This window comes from Ochotona curzoniae, unplaced genomic scaffold (assembly GCF_017591425.1).
Source record: "Ochotona curzoniae isolate NIBS_2020 unplaced genomic scaffold, NIBS_Ocur_1.0 scaffold_461, whole genome shotgun sequence".
In the NCBI taxonomy this organism is placed as follows: Eukaryota; Metazoa; Chordata; class Mammalia; order Lagomorpha; family Ochotonidae; genus Ochotona; species Ochotona curzoniae.
Window position 1 is genome coordinate 5,560,239 of NW_024467120.1, and position 16,023 is coordinate 5,576,261.

Genomic DNA, 16,023 nt, shown 5'->3' on the forward strand with positions numbered 1-16,023 from the left:
GTTTTTACCTGTTAGGGGTTAACCTACCTGTGTTGCACACAAAGGGAGGCATAGGTGGGAAAGTGAAGTTGTGAAGGCAAGTTGCATGCAGGAGGAAACAACATGATGAGAGGTGAGAAACCACTCAGAATTCATACAGCAGCTGAAAGCCATTATCGCCATCCCCTCGGGTCATAAGACACTGGATTGTTGCTAGCTAACCTTAGTTTTGGTTTTGTAGTCATGGCTCTTTACTCCAAGAGTGTTCTGTCCTGGGATCCACAGGATCAGTTCTGTCTTTTATTATTATTATTATTATTATTATTATTAATTACATTATGTGACATAGTTCCCTCCCTCATTGTGGATTCCTCCACCTTGTTGCAGCATTGTAGTTCAAGTTCAGTCAAGATTCTTACATTGCAAGCATATCCCAAGCGTAGAGTCCAGCATCTCACTGTCCAGATAAGTTCATCGGTTCCTTGGGGAGACCATCTCTGGTCTGAAGGTAGAGCTGGCAGAACAGTTCTGTCTCTTCAGTGAAAGGAGGAAAACCAGTGGGAGGCTCTTTATTAGCACAATGGGTTCTGCTTTTGGAACCCTTGCCACTGAAGGTTGGATTTGCTTTCCTGTTTCACTCGCCACTTTGTCAGCTACTTGATCGCCTGGATGCTCTTGAACTTGGACTTGCTGACCGAGTGTTCAGTGCTTGTTGGTTCTCTCACCACTCATCATTCTCCTCTCTTAAAACTCACTTTCTGTTTTCCCTCAAGTTTTGACAAGTGATATGATTAATATGCTTTGGGAGTTTCTTTGCTTTGGAATGTCTGGACTTGAATAACAACTACAGCAAATCCTGCATTTCTGAAAGTGATGACCTCTGTTGGGGCCCTCCAGATTTCAGTGCAGATGAGTGGAGGCAGTCACAGTAAAGGCATTGGTTGTTCCTAGTGCCTCTCAAATGGTTTGCCTCGAGGTTACCTCTTTGTGCATGAATCACATAGAAACTAGAGTGTATGGGACATTACATTTACTTTGATGATCATCATAAGACAGTGTATATGTGTCCTTTCATTACATTTAATATAAGAACCGTAAGACAGAACACATTATTTATTGTCTGAGGGTGTACCCTGAGCAGCTGGTCTCCTAGAATGGTAGTAAACCAGAGGCTGAGAAGTAGTTCAATGATCTTTGACAAGTACTCCCATCTTCCTCAGTTGCTGCTCAGTTTGGTTAAAGTGTCAGCAGCTGGATGAGTGTTCTTTTTTTCCCAGTTGATAACCCAGAGGTGGTTTGTGTATGCTTTCTTCTTTGAATGCAACAGAAAAGGGTATTTGAGATCTAGCAAAACCATTCCATATGTAAGCTATGCACCAATATGCACCCTCTCTGCAAGATCCATCAGTACAGGCTACAGGTTCATGCGCTTCCTTTGAACATGTTGCCTTGGGTGGATGAAACAGAACTTAGTCTGGTCTTGCAGGGGAGTTGTGATTGTGGCTTCTGCCTGCCATCACATAGCCCAACTGAGGTGCTGGAATCCTCAGTCTCGGAAAAGATCTGTTTAGTTTTGCAGATGAGAAATTTCCAAAATCTTCACATAGAGAAGATGATAGACATTTATTGAGCATCTACCATGCTGAATGACACTGGAATTTACCAATATGGTCACCGTGAACTTCGAATGCTACATCTCATTTTTGTAACTGAATAAGAGACCTTGTTACAATCCTTGGGGAGAGAAAGGTGGTTTTACTCATGCAGATTATTTGATTGTCAAAGTCCATCCCTTAAGCTTCTGGATACTCAAACAAGAGAATGAGTTAGTACATGTCTGCCTCTGTTGGTGTAGTTTGCTTTTCTCCCAGGTACACTGGTTTCAAGGACAGATTATAAGAATAATGCACAGCCCACATTGTTTGGTTTCACTCCAAGGTCAGTTCTGAATCCATTCCTGACATACCCAATTCAACATTTGTTCAGGTTCTGAAAAATTACGAGGGTGACGTATGCTGTCAGGAAACCTCTCCCTGTTCTTTCTTATTTCCAGTTTTGTAAGCAGTTACACCCTTTACCCAAGGCTAATGAAGTGATTATTAAAGTTACTTTAAGTGGTTGGAAAGCACTTGAATATTTTTATTGGATGATTTTCTTAATGAACAAAGTTGGAGGAGAAAGAAATTTTCATTCTTCATTTAACAAGTAACTGTGTTTGTACTTGAATAATACTAAGTTGGGATTCCAAAGTTTTGTGAACATGTGTGATAGTAAATTTTGTCAACTTGACTGGACCATAAATTATACAGGTTTTTACTTTTATTTGATTCTGGGAGTACTATGTGGGTTACTCCAAGTGAGATTAATAGATTTATTGGGAGACTATAAAAAGAACAATTGTTCCCATAACATGGGTGGGCTTCTTCCCGTCAACTGACCTGATGAAAATGAACAGGCTGAAGAAGGAACTCCTGAGCTTGAGTGCTTTGAGTTGAAACACTGTGTTTCATTCATGCCTATGGAATGAAAGTTTGACCCTTTTTGAGTCTTGAGTCTGCAGGTTTGCTGACTGCAGCATTGGCTCTCTGGATCTTCAATTGCAATCTGTCAATCTTGCAACTTCTCAGCTTCCAAAATTGCTTGAGATAATTCCTTAAAGAAAATCTTTATATGTTGAGGCATTTTATGTATCAATGTGACTGGGTAAGGAAGGTCCAGCTGTCCTTCCTAGGAGTGTCTGAGAAGATGTCTCTGAAGGAGATCGTCATTTCTATCGGTGCAGTGTGTAAAGAAGATCCACCCTCACCCATGAGGGTGACGTCATCCAGTCCATTAAGAGTACAGATACGATAAAAAGGCCAGGGAGAAGTTAATGACTTCTCTCTTTTTGGAGCTGGGTCTCTACCTTTTACTGCCTTCAAATTTCAGATTTTCTGATTTGCAGCACTTTGGCCTCAGACTTGGAGTTACTCCAGTGTCCCCCTTGTTTTCAGGCTTTTGGACTGAGCGTGAATTATATTACTGGCTTGCTTGCTTCTCCAGTTGGCAAATGGCAGCTGGTGGGACCCCCTGCACTTTCAAAATCATGATAGATCACTTCTGTATTTATGTATATCCTAACGGTTTCACATTTCTGGAGAATCCCAACACACACACACACACACACACACACACACACACACACACACACACACACACACACGTTGACTCTATTCTTCCAGTGAACTAATCAACCAACTAATGTCAAGCACAGCCTTCGATATATGTTCATATATGGCCCTATTGATAGGAAATATACATTTGATGCTAACGTTTATCCATAACACATGGGATGCATACTAAACAGTCTCTGTTTAGTTGGTCTTGTAGGTATAAATTATTTAATTTACCAGTCTAGGGAAAAATAAAAAATAACAATTGGACCTAGTTTAATCAGTGCACTAGACACAAGGGTCTTTACAGTGATCATTCTCTGAGAGGTGACAAGTCTGAAAGGAAGACAGTGTTTCCATTGTTTCCTGAGCTGCAAATAGAAAGATGATGTTGAGAGCCAAGTGCCAACCCCCAGAGTAGCAGTCACTGTTGACTAACTGATTGCAAGGCCAAAGCCTCCTTGGGTTGGAAAGGATGACTTCACACGCCTTGGAGTGTGACCATGACAGGGCTTCCTTATGAGAAACACAGAGGAGGAAATGTCATGTTTTCTCATGGGCTTGGAAGTTGATTTTTCTAATGAACGCAGGCCTTTTAGCCTCAGATTCATCAATCCTATTTTATTATAGTGTTGGCTTTTTTTATTGACTGGAATCCAAATAATACAAAATGAACCGTTTAAAAGCCAACAGTTCAACAGTGTGTAGTGTGTTCATAATGTTATGCAACTTTAACCCCTAGTCAGCTTTAAATATTTTCATCACCTCAAATGGAAACCTTGGGCGCCATAAGCGGTCCCTTCTCATTCCTTCTCCCAGCCAACATCCTCTGGAAGCTCTATGGAGCTACCTATTCTAGCATGCTCTTGGAATAATACTCTCTTTGCCGAAGGAAAATCTAACAGGGTAGAATGCAGGTAATGTAATAAAAGTTTATTCAGTTTAGCAATGGTGTTGTCATTTGGTTCCAGTACTTAGATTTTTGTATGGTGGAAAGGTATAGGTTCATATGGATTTTCAGTCAATCCCTGGCAAGATGGAAAGCTGTGCTGGTGCCACTCCGGCAGTTCTTTTCAATATGAAAATACAGAGAAATGCTGTTTGGACATCTTTCTTGGTTACACTTTGTCCGAAAATACAATGTGCTATACACAAAAGTAGCATAGGATCCATGGGTGTCCCATGATTTGGCTTTTGATGAGTAGATTAGTATAGAGCTGAGAGAGTGAATGGTGGAACTGATAGGTCTTCTAGTTTCTACATGAATCACGCTTTTAAAAAACTCTTGAGCTATCACCTATGCAAGATACATTTCTATACATTCCTTGTATATTATCTATGCAAGATACATATCCTTTCTGTCTGTTTAAATAATCTACTTAGTGGGCATTTGGTGCAGCTGGAAGTTACCACTTGGAATGGCACATGCCATATCAAAGTGCCTATTTTTGAATCCTGACTGCACTTTCCAGTCTAGTTTCTTACTAATCAACACCTCAAGAGGCAGCTGATGATGTCATGGCTGGTTTGGACATGGATCGCATTTCTGGATTCTTGCTTCTCACCTGGCTCAACCCAAGCCATTGTGTGCATCTGGGATATGAATTACCAGATGGGAGATCTCTTTGTCTTGTCCATCTTTGTTTCTATCTCTTTGTGACTTTCACACATACACATTCAAACATAAATATTCTACTCAAAACAATTATAATTTTACTGCAAAAATTTGTTGATCTTTCAGTATTCGCATATATAGAAGGCACTCTTCAATTTTCCAAGCTGGTACTGGTTGTGAATCAGTATGATGGGACATATGTTGGTTCATCCTCTTTCACAGTAAATGTCAGAGCAATTTGCATGTAGGGGTCATTTTTGCAGAACAGGAGGTAAAATTTGTTGGGAATTAGGAGGTTCCCCACTCTGGAAAACTTTTTTCTTAAGGATTAGGGAGGGGAATCAAGTGTTGCTCAGATTCGTGGATGGTGATGGAACGAGTGAACTTCGTGAATTTTGCCTGTCACTAGAGATTTATTACATGGGAAGATACCCCTCTTCAGTGGGTTTTGCATCCCTAAGCTGTACCTATTTGTGTGTGTATGTGTGTGTGTGTGAGTGTGAGCACATGTGTGTCATAATGTATACATCACTGATGGTATCTTTCATAAAGAAAACTAATGTCTGGAACAACTTTTCAAGATTACCCACAATCACATGATGGAATTAATAATGCATAAGTTTAAAAGACCATTTGTGGAGAAGATAGCTTATTTGCTCTAGATCTTGGGGTATGAAAATTATACGGTTTCACCTGAACTCCAAACTTGGGACAACACTGGCATTTTAAGTTTAATTTCGGCTCCAGGGGTGGTCAGTTTTGCCAAGTCTGTGGTTTTATTGTTGTTTCCTAAAGCCTTCCACCTTCATTACAATGAGAAAAGAGAATTTTACCTGCTTACTTAGACTGCCACACAATTCAAGAAAAAATTTAAATTTCTCAGAAAAATGTTAACATCTTAAAGCTAATGGGTTTAATTTGCAATTTTTTTCTACTAAAAGTTGACGATGGCAAATTCTGCATAGGTTACTATCTTTCTGCCAACATTGAAGACCTAGGGTCACATAAAATGCCTCAACTAAGTTCTCTTATAGAATATTGCCTGCCTTTTCAATTAGCTAGGGTAGTTTCTTGCTTAATGTATTGTTTCATGTGTCTGCCAAATGATAGGCAGGTCTTAAAATCAAATTTTTCTTTTTATTATAAATATACTTTATTATTCATATACACTTTACAAGTTGTAGGTGTCATTTAATTATCCAACTTAAAACACGTGCTCCCCAGAGTAATCAGAGCAAATGTTGGGGCAGGGCCTCAATCTGTGCCCGTTTTCCCTGCCGTAGAGGCTGCATTCTAACACAGCAACGGATTTAATTCTCGGAAGTCTTTGTATTGTGCATCTACTCAGAGCTTACTGCAGACCTGATACCTTTATTAAGAAAGAAATTAAAAATACAGCAAATTAGAAACAAGCAATAGTGACAGGGAATGGTGATGATGAAGAAGAGGAGTTCTCATTTTGAATTTTTAAAAATTGGGTTCTTTTTTTTATTATTATGTTTTTATTGGAAAGGCGGATATACAGAGAGGAGAGACAGAGAGGAAGATCTTCCGTCTGATGATTCACTCCCCAGGCGGCCGCAACGGGTGATGCCTATCCGAAGCCAGGAGCCTCTTCCGGGTCTCCCACGCGGGTGCAGGGTCCCAAAGCTTTGGGCTGTCCTCGACTGCTTTCCCGGGCCACAGGCAGGGAGCTGGAAGGGAAGCGGGGCTGCCGGGATTAGAACCGGCGCCCATATAGGATCCCGGGCGTGCAAGGTGAGGACCTCAACCACTTGTGCCACGGCGCTGGGCCCAAAAGTTGGGTTCTTATAAGATGTGTTTGAAGAGTACGTGTGAGAAAGCCTTGCAGGTTTTCTCTGCTTTGCCTCTCTTGTCAATGGTGAAGAGCAAAGACCCTTCTAAGGCAGGCAAGGGCGCTTAAGACCCCGGAACCTGTGGAGAACCTCTGGTGGGTAGACACACATTTTCAGTATATATAGTATAGTATCCATATTTTTCTTCCGAGAATTTTGTTATTTTGTTTTCTAGGAGAAAACTGAAACTGGCAGTGATGTGAAAATAGAAAAAAACAATCCTGAATGAGAATAAATGGCCCTTGCCCATTTGTCTTGGCCTTTTTAACCTATTAATTAAATACGAGAGAGGACAAGAAAGAGCAAGAGAGTGCACATTGCCATCCATTAGTTCAGCAATGATCATGCTGAAACCAGGAGTTGGGAACTCAAACCAGGTCTCCCAATGGGTATCAGGAACCCAAGTGCTTGGGCCATCAGCTTTGTTTCCTACGGTCTGCGACAGCAAGAAACTTGAATCAGTATTCAGAGCTGGGGATTGATGCAGCTAAACTGGTTTGGCTCTCAGGGCTCTGATCATTCTGTTAATGATTCACATCATTTCCCGATCTTTTTTTCTCCTCACTCCTTTCTCTAATTTCTATTGATTCCTTTCTCAGCACGGTAGCATTGGCGTTGTAGTCAATGGGACCTTCTGGCCAATGAGGAGTCTGGTGGGCGTGATGTAAGTATGTCTCTCTCTGCATCTCACCCTCTGTTCACCCTGCTTTCCACCTTCTCATAGTGTTTTAATTCTCCTGGGATTGTATAGGAGCTCACAGGTGTTCTGCAGCCTGTCTCCCTGCCAACTTGCTCCATCTTCTCTCATGGTAACTGCTTCCACAATACTGGCTCACCATGCTTGAAAACAGGCTGTTGCAGTGTGCCGACAGAAGTTAACCATCTTACTCCTTGCTGTTTGCATGGTGGATGGCATCATAAAACAGATGCGAGGTACTCATTAGGCTCCAGTCTGGTTCATACCAAGCGTATTGATTGGAGTTGGTTCATTGCCTGCTATGCATTTTATCAATTGAGCTTCCAGATTGTATCCTGTTTTACTTCTCTAATTCTACTTTATCTCTAATTTTATAACTCCCAGTTTTCTTTTGGCTGTTGTCTTATAGTCTTTCTTTAGCTTCCTATTACTTAGAAAGACTCTTCTGAAGAAACTGTATTTTCCCCTTACCATACTTATTTATGCATTTATTTATGTAACCAGTTGACCTTCACTGTTGGTATATCATTCCTGTCTTTAGAGCTTTCAGTTTTGAAAATATTTCTGTGCATAGCAGAACGTAACCAACAGCTTTCTAGGTCATCACAGCAGCTGTCAGAGCTCAACAGAAGGTGACCTGATTGCATACATCTGTAGCTGGAAGTAACAGGTCATTGAATTAAAGGAAGAGAGGGAGGCTTATTTAAAGGATCATGGTAAATCTGTGGACGTTTAAGTTTGTCCTCTTACACAGTTAACAATGTTTACAATGATTCTTTATGATGGACATATTGTGCTATCTTTCTCAAAGACCACCTCTTTGCTTTTGAAGCTGCTTTTCGTCCTTTCTTAGTGAATGATCTGAAAAGTTCTTTGAGCCTCTTAAAATATTAAATAATTAAACACCGATATTTGTGGAAAGTTAGGAACCTTGCAGAAAAGGTGGCAGAGGGAGAAATGAGGAGAAAGAGATTAGAGGCTGGAAAAGGAGAAGAGAGAGAGAGCAGGCTGAGTGTTCAGCAAAGAGCAGAGGGTGAAGCTGTTTGAGTGGAGCGTAAGTAGAGCTGTGTTTCTGTAAGTAGGTTTACTCTCCTCTGAAACAGATACAGACTCAACGAGAGAAGGGAAGGGCTGAGAGGTAAATGTTGGAAAAGCTCATTAATGAATTTTTATACATCGTAAACCCATCTGGAAGAGTACGTGCTTAATACACTGCTGAGTGCCTTGTCAAGTAATCCATAATTAATAATAATCACAGGCATTATTTCTAAAAATCAGTAAGAAAAAGAAATCTGTATCCTTTGAGCAACAGTGTTGTGACATTGCACTGCCTTTTATCTGCAGGTTTTCCAGAGTTTGATTATTTCATTTACTGCTTTTATACCCACATAAGCTAAGGGGATAGACACAGTTGATGACCATTTGTTCTCTCTGACATCCAGTGGGCACTGTATGAGCATTCTTTAGGAAAGAACCTGAGAATTTTGTGACTTTTTGTTTACTCAGAACTGGGCTGGTTACATAAAGTGTCGTGTGAATTCTTCTTCCTGATCCACACAGAATTCAGCCACCCTTCGATGTTCAACATCTGCTTACTTGAAGGTAATTTCTAAATCAGAATCGCACCAGTCTCAGCACAGTAACATAGTGAGTGAGGAGTGTTTTTCATGAAGATAGATGTTCTTCTCTTCCAAGGAAGCACCTTTTTATTCATGCTTTGGAATGAATGTATTTCACAAATGAATGATGTCTCTACACTGCCATCATAACATCATATGTGTACAAAGCCGTCTTTTCCCTAACTAACTCAGAGAGAGAGAGAGAGAGAGAGAGAGAGAGAGAGAGATTTTGATTTCTCATTTGCTGGTTTGCTCCTCAAATCACATTAACAGTTTTCATTGGGCCAGACGATCAGAATTTTATCTAAGGCATCTGAGACTTTATTTGTGGCTTCCCACACTCGTTAGAGTGGCACTACAAAAAGTAATGTGGGCATCTCAAGTGTGGCTTCACATGGCGCAGTGCTTGCCCAACATGGATAACTTCTATTCCATCATACTGCAACTTTGAAATGGTTACAAGAGTGCTCCTATGTTACTAATTGAGGAAACCCTAATGTCCTGTCTTATTGAATATTCCATATTAAGGGACTCCAACAAGGAGGTAGGACATGTTGATGGCATAGATAAGTGCTAGTATACGTAGCAGGAGGGAAGTGGGGGAATCCTTTGGCTTTGTAAGCACAGGACACCTCCTTGCTTTTATACTTGAGAAGATTTAAGCCTCCCCCCCAAGGGGAATAGCCCACTAGTTTACATTATTCTTCATGTGCTGGGACTGGGGTGATGACTCATTCCCCTGTCTTTCTTCCAATAAAGACTTCACGAAAAGAATGTGGATGGAATGAACTTTCTTCCCATTTCCCTTGACATCTGCTTTATCCAGAATTGCTACCAGTTGTTCTAAACCTCTGTCAAGTTGAAGATCATTGTCAGGACCTTTAAATAATCCACGAGAAGTACTTGACATTGGAGGCAGATGATCTTTTTTTAACGTCTATGGGCATAGGTACCCTATCGTTGAACTTGGTAACTTGTCATCGGGTCTAGATCAGGGAACAAAGGTAGAGCAAAAAGAGTGTTGGGGCATTTAGGTATTGAAATGGTGCTTTCTTATACAAAATCCCCTGGCACATGGCAATGAAAAGAAACTTAGGGGAAATGAAAAGAAATTAATGGGGGGTTTCAAGCTTAGCTCAGTAGTTTGCACTACTTGGAAGTGGAGAGGCATAGGCTACTCATGAAGGCTGGAGGACAGCTGTTCATGTTGTGGTGGGGTACTGCCATGAGTTGCCGTTACGCCCACTATGATTTTGCAGAGCTGGAATGATATGTTGCAATAGCTACAGGGGAAAATTATGATGAATCTGTAGGGGTCATAAGCATCTACATCCTTTCCAGATGCACATCCTGAGACGTGGACCAGAACTGCCATTAGTATGAGATAGATTCAACAGTAGGATTTGTTGTTCTTTGGGGTTTTTATATACTAACATTGTATGACATACCTTTTTGGTCACTCAAATTGCTTTTTAAGATTCTGTCACATCCCCAATGTATTCATATAGAAAACGCTTGGTTGTTTTGAAAATGGCAGTATTTTTCTCAGGACTTGTGTCAGAGTAAGAGCATTTTTCAGAGTTTTTGACTTTAAAGAAGGTGCTATCACTGTAACATAAAACTTAGTAATGGCTAATTTACATCCTTGTGGCTGGGGCACGGTGCTCAGATGTTCTGATTTTTTCTGTGATGGTATTTTGCTGCTTTCTTTTTTGCAGGGCAGGGTGGGGTATGAGGTTTAAATTGGTAGACTTCAAGTGAAACAGATCACCCTTGTGTGAGCGAGTCTTATCCAGCCAGTTGAAACATTTACTAGAAAAAAAAATAAGTTGCTTGGAAGCGGGAGATGTCAGTAACCTGCCTTTGGCCTTGAATTGTCACTCTTCTTTTTTTTTTTTAAGATTTATTTTTATTATTTTTTTTTTATTGGAAAGGCGGATATACAGAGAGGAGAGACAGAGAGGAAGATCTTCCATCCAAGGATTCAGTCCCCCAGTGAGCGCAACGGGCCGATACTATGCTGATCCAAAGCCAGGAGCCTCTTCCGGGTCTCCCACAGGGTGCAGGTTCCCAAAGCTTTGGGCTGTCCTCGACTGCTTTCCCAGGCCACAGGCAGGGAGCTGGAAGGGAAGCGGGGCTGCCGGGATTAGAACCAGCGCCCATATGGGATCCCGGGCGTGCTAGGCGAGGACCTTTAACCTCTTGCGCCACCGCGCCGGGCCCGTCACTCTTCTTTGGGTCTCCAGAGTGTATACTCAACACTCCCACAGTTGTATGAGCTAGTTTATCAATTTTAAAATAAATATTTCTTTGAAATGTAGTGTCAGAGTGAGAGAAGGAGAGAAAGCACAGAGAGATAGAGAGAAGATCTTTCAACTGTTGCTTATTCCTCCAATGGCTGAAATGACTGGGTCTGGCCAAATCTAGAGGTCTAGAACTCCATTCAGATCTCAAAGTGAGCGGAAGGGGCCCAGGCTCTTGGGCCATCTTTTACTGCTTTCCCGTTAGCATTATCAGGGAGGTTAGCAGGCAGCTGGATTGTAAGTGGAGCATTTGAGACATGCAGCACTGCGTTGCAACCAACAGCTTAACTGCGTGTACCACAATGTCAGTCTGATTTGGTTTTAAAAGCTCATCTCTCATTAATGTGACATATCAATGTGACACACACACACACACACACATACATTCATCAAATAATTTTTGGTAAATTGAATTAAAACATTTTATTTGGGTTAAAAATGTTTGAAATTCATGAGTGAATTTTGAATTTCATAGTGTGCATTTCCAATGAAGTTTTTAAGGATCCTCTCATAAGGCCTTGTATATTTGTTACTTTCAAAAACTTTTTGCACCAAAATACGCACACAAACAACCCATGGACTCATAAGCACACATACACACAGTGAACATTCCATGCCCATGGGTGCTGCCTTTGTGAGCACACATTGTAACATTAAAAAAAAAAGGATTTGTTCTGAAGCTGTGTAGATTTTTTCTTGTCCTTATTCCTGAAACAAAACAGTGTTACAACCATTTAGGTCGCATTAGATACTTTAAATAATACAGTAGTGATTCAAATTGTATAGGAGCACGTATGGCTTACGTTTTCATGCCCATGAGGGTTCTGAAACAAATGCCCGATGGACATCAAGGAATTCCTGTTTGCACACCCTGTGAGTCTGCACCCATCTACCGCTACTATCAGAGCTGGAAACGAAGTTGAAACTCTCCAGATTGACGTCCTTTTAATGACGAGAAAAAGTTATGCCCAGAGAAACAAACTGGTGTACCTAAACAACATAGGTGGATGGTTGCATTTTCCATCAACCGTGTTTATTACATATGTTAATAAAGCAACGCTCGGAGAAACAGATTGTAGCAAAGACCATACTCATGCAAGTGACTATTCAACTTCCTAATACAAAGATGTTATTTTCCATTGGGCAGAGTTGATGAGGAATTACCAAGAGAGTTTACTGTCCGGACTGTGTACCTGCCCACCATCCCACTTAGTGCGGTGCTTGCAAGAGAGTAAGATAATAGCAAAAGCTAACCTGCTTCAGACACTGAGCTGGTTCAGATATGCCTTCAGTCAAGTTTTTAAACACACACACACACACACACACACACACACACACACACACACACACACACACACACACACAATTACTCCAAGCATGTATCTAGGGGAACTGGCCTTCACTTCAATTTATTTGAAGTAGTTGTAAAAAAAAATATGCTTTAAATTCCCATTTCAATTATCTTTAATAAGATCAACTTGTCTGATACAGAAGCAATATGAGAAGCAGAGCAAAAAAGGCTTCTCTTTCCAAACAATTCTTCCTAAATCTATTGGTGTCTGTTTTCATAAGAGTGGCTCAGGTTGGAGAGTCATATTTGTCATTTTAACTTCCTTCTGTTTTGGAAAGGATGCAGGCAAAATATCTTTTGTTTTTTTTTTAAGATAATATTTTTTATTTTGAATTATGTGGTACAATTTCATATAGGCTAGGATTAAATGATTCTGTAATCAATATCAGATAGCAGGGCCTTGCTAATAATGCTATTATAGAGCATTAGTATTTCTGTCCAAATCTGAAGGAAATATTCTTGAGATGACCCCCAAAACAGTTTTGTACGTGTTATAATTCTTCTCTTAAGCTTCTTAAAAAAGAGTTATTTTGGGCCCGGCGCCGTGGCGCGGTGGCACAGTGGTTAAGGTCCTCACCTTGCACGCCCGGGATCCCATATGGGCGCTGGTTCTAATCCCGGCAGCCCCGCTTCCCTTCCAGCTCCCTGCCTGTGGCCTGGGAAAGCAGTCGAGGACGGCCCAAAGCTTTGGGAACCTGCACCCTGTGGGAGACCCAGAAGAGGCTTCTGGCTTTGGATCAGCATAGTATCGGCCCGTTGCGCTCACTTGGGGAGTGAATCATCGGACGGAAGATCTTCCTCTCTGTCTCTCCTCTCTGTATATCCGCCTTTCCAATAAAAAAATAATAAAAATATAATAAAAAAATAAAAAAATAATAAAATAAAAAAAAATAAAAAAATAATAATAATAAATCTTTTTTTAAAAAAAGAGCTATTTTATTTTTTTATTGGAAAGTCAGATATACAGGGAGGAAGATCTTCCACCCAATGATTCACTTCCCCAAGCAGCTGCAATGGCTGGAGCTGTGCCAATCGATAGCCAGGATCCTGGAGCCTCTTCAGGGTCTCTCACAAGGGTGCAGGGTCACAAGGCTTTGGGCTGTCCTGGACTGGTTTTCCAGGCCACAAGCAGGGAGTTGAATGGGAAGTAGGGTCTCCAGGATATGAACTGGTGCAAATATGGGATCCCAGCCTGTGCAAGGCAAGGACTTTAGCTGCTAAGCTACTGCGCTGGGCCCTTTTAAAAGCTTTTATCTTGAAATAGCCTTAGATTACAAATTTTGCAGAAATAGTACAAAGAATTTCTTTAAGTCCTTCATTCAGAAGGTTTGCTAATGGTGCCACAATTTGTAGCATCTTTGGGTATTTGTTATCTTCCTGTTTCTCTTCATTTTCCTTTCCTTCTATGGACATGTGTATATATATATGTGCTTAAAAATTTTATGGAAAAATGAATTTCTGAAATGTGTATTTTTTCATAAAACTGTCTATGGACGTTTTGAAGATCCCTGATACACATGCATTTCAAAAATATTTTGTATCACAATAACTTTTAATTCATTTCTCCATGAGCTTTTAAAACTCTCCTCCTATTCTTTGGTATTATTTTTCTATCTTCTATCTTTCTGTGGCAACAGAAATGATCCATGTTGACTATCCGTATCATAATGGATCATTGCCACTGCTTATGAGTGTTGATTCTCTAAAAAACAAGTTAGGATTTTTCTCTAGGTCATCATATTTTAACATATTTCAGTAAAACCCTGATTTGAAGAATTAATTTTATTCTTTTCTTTCCTTCTCTTTTTTTCTTCCTTCTTTTAAAAGATTTATTTATTTATTTGAAAGTTAGTTACAAAGCGAGGCAGAAGGATTTTCCATCTGCTGGGTCACTGCCCGAATTGCTGCGACGGCCAGAGCTAGGCTGGGCTGAAGCCAGGAGCTTTTTCCAGATCTGCTGCACAGTAGCAGAGCCTGCAAAATGGTCTCCTTGCACATGATCAGGGAAGTGGATCAGAGGTGTGTCAGCTGGGATCCAACCCCTGACCATTGGGGAAGCTGGAGTTGTCTGTGACTGGTTAGCCTGCTATTTCACGCAGGTCCTTAGAGCACTATCTTATTCTTTGTTCATTTCTATTGGGAAGTCAGATTCACAGTGAGAAAGAGAGAGAAAGATCTTCTGTCTGCTGCTCCACTCTCCCGTTGGCAGCAGTGGATAGAGCTGAGCTGATCCAAAGCCAGGTGCCAGGAACTTCTACTGGGTCTCCCACATGAGTGCAATGTCCCAAAGCCCTGTGCCGTCCTTGACTACTTTCCCAGGCCACAAACAAAAAGCTGGATGGGAAGTGGAGCAGCTGGGATATGAACTGGCACCGATGTGGGATTCTGGTGCATGTATTCCCCATCCCCCTGTCCATGCACACACATACACACATAGCCATGCAAGCAAAATGCTTTGGAGTGTTCTTGAGTGTACTTGTGGACCAGATTAAAAAATGTGAGTTGGATAATAATGAAATGACCTGGTTTTACAGAAAACTTATCAATTTGCATTTGATGTAAGAGCCAATGTCTGCCTGGCGACAGGCCTCTAGCTCAGTCCTACTGTGCTATTACTTAGGTGTGCCCCAATTTTCTTAAATCAAGGAATTAAATCAAGACTTAACAAGCATGCTTTTCCAATGTGTGGCAAATCTGGTTGCATTTTAGGACCAATAAATAATGTTGGCTTAAAGGAACAAGCCTTTTTTTTTTTTTTAAATTTTGTAGTAGTTTGCGTAGTATTAGATCTGATAGACAAAACTTGCAAGTATTAGGGTGGGTGTTTGGTGCAGAGCCTAGCCTAGCCATTTGAGATGGCTGCATCACATGTCTGAGTTCCTGGCTGCAGTCCTGCTAAATTTCCAACTCGGCTTCCTGCTGATTTGTAACTTGGGCGGTAGCAGGTGATGGCTTACATGGTTTGGTCCCTTGATTGGGTTCCCCATGCCTGGATGTTGTGGGTATTTGGAGATTAAACCAGCAAACGGAAGATTCATCTTGCCAGCTGGATATCAATTGTTTCCTTTTTATTCACTCAGAAACAGTTGTAGATATTATTTTAATATCTCACATATCTCACTAGGAAAATTAAGACAGGCTGAATGTTTATGAGAAAAGAGAACAAAAATAAGAGCTAATAAACAAACCTTTACATCAAAAGGTAAATAAAACAATATCTAAAAATTAAAATATATACACTATGATGTTACCAGCAATACCAACTTTCCAAGCGATGATAACAAATGTCTTATAATCAGATTAAGTGTTAAACTATAATATTTACTTAAAAACCAAGTAACTGAAGGTGTTTAGTGGAAAGAATGGGAAAGGACACATTAGTCCATTCCAGCAAAAAATAAATTTGGCATAGCTTTACTGATATCCACTGAAATTGGTACTATTTAAGTTG